The following is a 5273-nucleotide window of genomic DNA, read 5'->3' on the forward strand; positions in this document are numbered from 1 at the left end:
ATCAAAATTTTGGAAGGTGAACTTTAGACATTTGCTATTTTTGAATTAGATTGTCAACTTTAAATGTTATCTTTATTTTTATGAATGGACGTCAACTTTATAATGTTTGTGAAATATTAAACCTAAACATCAAACTAAACCAATCAAAACGCTTATTAGGAGTTGTGGTTTAATTTAATTTTTATCAAGAATACTAGATCGCCAAAAAAAAAATATTTTTGATTTGATCACTCATTTTAATAAAGAACCGGTTTGCGACAACGCTACAGAAAAATTGTAGACTGTCTCCTCATATTTATCTAAGGGAGTAGAGGAAAAAAAAAAGTTTAATATATTACTGTGTGAAAACAAAAAAACAAAAAACAAAAAAGTAGAATTCTCTTAAAAAAATGTTGTGAAAATAGGTGGAGATCATGCTCATTGTACATTGCTTCTGAAATTGTCTCTCTCTCTCTCTTTGTCTCTTCTTCTGTCTGCCATAACCTCAAGAACAGACGACTGATATATTGACAGCCCTACCTTCAACGGCTCAAACCTATATCTTGCAAAGGAAAAATGGAGAATTTGTAATACTGTAAAAAAGAAAAGAAATAAATAATTTATCGGTAAAGCACTATTCTGAATTATCAGATAAACAAATTTCATTAAATTGTTATATTTTTTCTTAATTTGAAAAGATTTTATAAGTATGGTATAAAATGTGTAGTAGGAGAATTTTTCATACCTTATTACAGAATTTCCTGCGAAACAATAAGTTGAACACCTAATATTATTACCATTACATTTTTCCTATATATTTATATATATATATATATATTCGTTTCTTTAATTCCTCAGATACCCTTGAAGCCCAACAAAATGACGCAAGTAATTAAAACATATACAACTAATTCACAACAACTAATTCAAGCATTAATAAATTTGATAGGAGCTTTGACAAATATGTTTTATTATATGCGTACAATTAATTCACAACAACTAATTCTTTATGGCCATTTTGCATGGACACCCTCTCAATTTTGCGAGTTTAGCAATTTGGTCCTTTAATTTTTTTTCTTAGCAATTCATCTCTTAAACTTTAAAATTTATTACAATGTTGGTCAAATTAAAAATGAATTTAAAAATTTAGAAGATATCTTCCACATGAGTATTTAATAAGGGTAATTAATATCTTTTTACATCGAATTGATTCTCATATACGCATCATGAGTGAAATTTTTTTTGAAATTGGGAGTTAACTGTTTTGGGAGAAGAATTAGGGGTCCCCTAATTTCAAAAAAAAAAATCATTTATGACATGTATAAAGAGTTCAATTCGATGTAAAAAGACTAGAATTATCCTTATTAAACACTCACGTAGAAGATATCGTCTTAATTTTTAACTTTGTTTTCAATTTGACCAATAATGCACCAAATTTTAAAGTTTAAGAGTTGAATTGCCAATAAGAAAGTTAAAAGACTGAATTACAAAACTCACAAAATTGAGGTGTACATACAAAATAGTCAATTCTTTATAGTACACATGTGTTACCTGGATTTCTACCGGTCATTTCTAATAGTTATTTTCTTGAAATTTCTGAGAGAGCTTTTTTTTTTCTTTTTTTTTTTAAAGGAGACATTTCTAATAATTCTGGTCAAAGATTTTTCACTTATTTTATTTTATTTTTTTAGTGTTTTTATTATTTTGGCACCCTATATTTTCATGTAATTATATCATATAATTAGTATCTTAACGTTTGAAATATGTTAGGAAAAATATTTTATAGTTTCTGTAACATCAACAAGGAGGAGAGAGAAATTAGCCCAAAAACTATAGAGATGAGCTCCATAATATGAGAGCCACCGCACGCCTAAATCACCTTACTATTGAAAAAATTAATGAACTTACTCTAAAAATGCATAAATATAAAATTTTACCATTTATTTTTTATTAGTATCCTTTTATTAATATAGTTATTTGACGAAAAAAATATTAATCAAAAATAAAAATTAAAAATTAAGACTCGTACATTTTTAAGACGTATTTATTAAGATTTCTTCCTTACCATCACCTACTAGACTACAACTTGGGTGGGCATGTAAACCACAAGCCTAACTAATTTTTTGTCCGTTGCTTTTTTTTTTTCGATCTGAGTTATTATTAGAGTGGCTCATTTTTAAACATGACATGAAGACGAGAGTCTAGATTTCATTATTGTTTTTTAATAATGAATTGGACATTTCACAACCTAATTTCAAAAACTATAAGTTATCTTTTTTAATATTTTCAAATAATAAATTTAAATTCACACACTAATAAATTTCATTTCGGCATCATTGACTATACTTTATAATTTCTAAGTTGTATTGGGAGTTTCAGTGAGGCAGGTTACATGTCCCACCAGTCTGCCTCATGAAGAAAAGAATTTCCATGATGAGACGGGTTATGATGTCACGACTCACGAGTTCAAAATACTTGCATTTAATTGGTTATTTTGAAATATAAAAAAAATTAAAAAAATTATTTAAGATGGTAAAAAAAATAATTTATGTTGTTCTACTTAAAAATGAACTTTTGTCATTCAATTGATAAATAAAAAATAAAATCTCACAATAACATTCAATTATTTAGAATGATATAAATAATAATTTATACAAAATCATGACAAATCACACACACTTTTCTCATTTTTTATATTATAAAAAGTTAAAATCACACACATCTAAAACTAAAAAAAATAATATTATATACATAACCTCAACATTATGTAAAATATATTTGATTTAAAATATTAACAAAACCGGTTAAAATTTATTAGTATGTATGCTTATAATTCGAGTCGGATTAGAATGGGATTAACCCGATCCATTTAAGACGACTCTCTTATTTAGAGAAATATTACTTCTAAGGTAGGACCTTTCGGGGCTGTTTGATTCCGTTTTCATTTCTGTTTTTCACGTTTTTCAAGAACCAAAAATTGAAAATGCTTTGAGAAAGCCGTTTGGCAGCATTTCTTGAAAAATAGAAAATGAAAACGTTTTTTTTCTTTATTCTTAAAAACCCAACAAAACTGAAAACGATTGAAAATCGTTTTCAGTTTTCCATTTTCATTTTCTTCAAAACTCAATCAAAAAATCAACCACCCACAGTCTTCTCCGAAAACTTCATTTTCATACAAAAAACAAAAACGTTTTGGAACTAATTCCAAACGCACCCTTCAGTTTTATTGCTGATCTGCAAATCTTTGTAATAGGATGTTTGGTATCCTTTTTTTAATTACGTTTTTTTGAGACCCAGAGACCGTTTTAGTAAGTAAAAAGACCATGTTACCCTTTTTTTAACTATTTTTAGTTTCTAATTTTTAGAACCAGACAACAAATAGCAGGTCTGGCCTGCGCCGTTGCAAAGTAATAGCAAGTTATTGTTTTTGGTGAACACTTCGTATTCTCATAAGGGCAAAATTGCCCTTTTACGTCCAAACGGTAATATAATTAAACATGTGTAAAAAATTAGTGTTCGTATAATGTGGATTAAGAAAGTGATAAGGAGGCAAATTATCTCCAGAAAAATAGGTAAACAATCAACATGGTAAAATTATTAGATACCTAATTTCGGATTAAAGAATGTATAAATTAAACATAATTGATGAAAATTTGACAAATTTAAGTTCATACATTGTGGCACTACAACAATAAAGGCCATTTGTGACGATATTTTTTGCGACGATAAATGTTGTCACAAATAATACAATATTTGCGACGACATGTCGTCACAATTACTCCCCGTTAAATAAAATAATCATGTCGTTGCTAATAACTTAAATGTCGTCACAAATAATTTTAGAGTACAAATTTCAATGGCGCAGATTTTTACCACCAAGGTAATCCACTTTTTACGATGACAAGTCATCACAAATAATAAGATATTTGTGACGACAAATGTCGTCGCAAATAATTTCATGTTATTTGCGACGACATTTTCTCTTTGTCGTCGCAAATAATCTTTTTAAGATTTCACCAAAAACTAAACGCGCGAAAAATGATTATTTGCGACGACTCAAAAATTATTTACGACGACATATATCGTCGCAAATAATTGCCAGCTGTGACGTATTTGCGACGACACTTTAAATTTATTTGCGACGACATCGTCGTCGCAAATAAGTCTGATCTAATATATCCTATTTTTTTCTTCTTCTTCTTCTAATATACCAGCTGTGACGTTTCTCTCTCTCTCTCTACCTCCTCTTCCCGTCGCCATCGCCCCCGCCGCCGGCCCTCTTCTCTCTCTCTCTCTCTCTCTCTCTCTCTCTCTCTCTCTCTCTCTCCTGATCCCTTCTCTCTTCTTCCCCTCTCCGGCCGCCACCGCCGCTCTCGCCGCCCCGCCCCCGCCAGGACTTTGAAGAGGCTAACATAGTCTGATAGGTTTGGGTTTTCTCATTTTTTTTCTTTTTGTGAATTTTGTTTGGTTGCCGAGAAAATGGAAAATGGAAGAAGAATCGTGCACGTCCGAGAAAATTTTATTGCTCTTGTTTTGCTTATCGAGTATGTGCTTGGATTGAGTTACGAGAATTTTGATGCTCTAGGAGTTGAATATTGGGAATTTTGTTCGAGTTTAGTCATTTTTTATGGTTCTGAGAATGTGAAAATTTAAACTTAAATTGATTAATCAAGAATTGTATCTATATGTTACTCCAGATGTTAATAAAATGTTAATTTCAGTGTTTAAAAATTATGCTCGATGTTTCAATTTGATGTAGGCGTTTGATTTTTCACCTTCGTCGCTGTTTGCCCGGTTCCTCCGACGTAATCCCGCTATTTTCAGCCTCTGTTTAGTGGGTTTAAACTTTATAAGTTTTTTATATTTATTGTGTTGGGAATAGTGTCCTAGAAGCATGAGATGTGATAGGATATTTATTATTTAATTAATAAAAGAGTTTATTCATCATTTAATGTGCATATATTTATGAATATTTTATGAATATCAAATGAAAATTCCGTGATTATTTATGTAACCTTAAACATTGTATATAAGTGTTATATACGAGAGGATAATGTTTAAGGATAATAATAAAAAACGTTGTTCATAATGAATTTAATTAAAATTCAGAATCTTTAATCAAAACATTATTAATACATGGCATTCCCATTTAGAATGGAACAGTGTCATCCGCACTGTTAATATGGTGAGATATTGAATAAGTGTATTTCGCATAATGAGATTGTGTGGAACAGGGACACAGACACAATATGAATTTCTAATAATTTCCGTTAAGCATAAAAATTCTAATTGAG

This window comes from Morus notabilis, unplaced genomic scaffold, assembly GCF_000414095.1.
Source record: "Morus notabilis unplaced genomic scaffold, ASM41409v2 Scaffold1147, whole genome shotgun sequence".
NCBI lineage: Eukaryota > Viridiplantae > Streptophyta > Magnoliopsida > Rosales > Moraceae > Morus > Morus notabilis.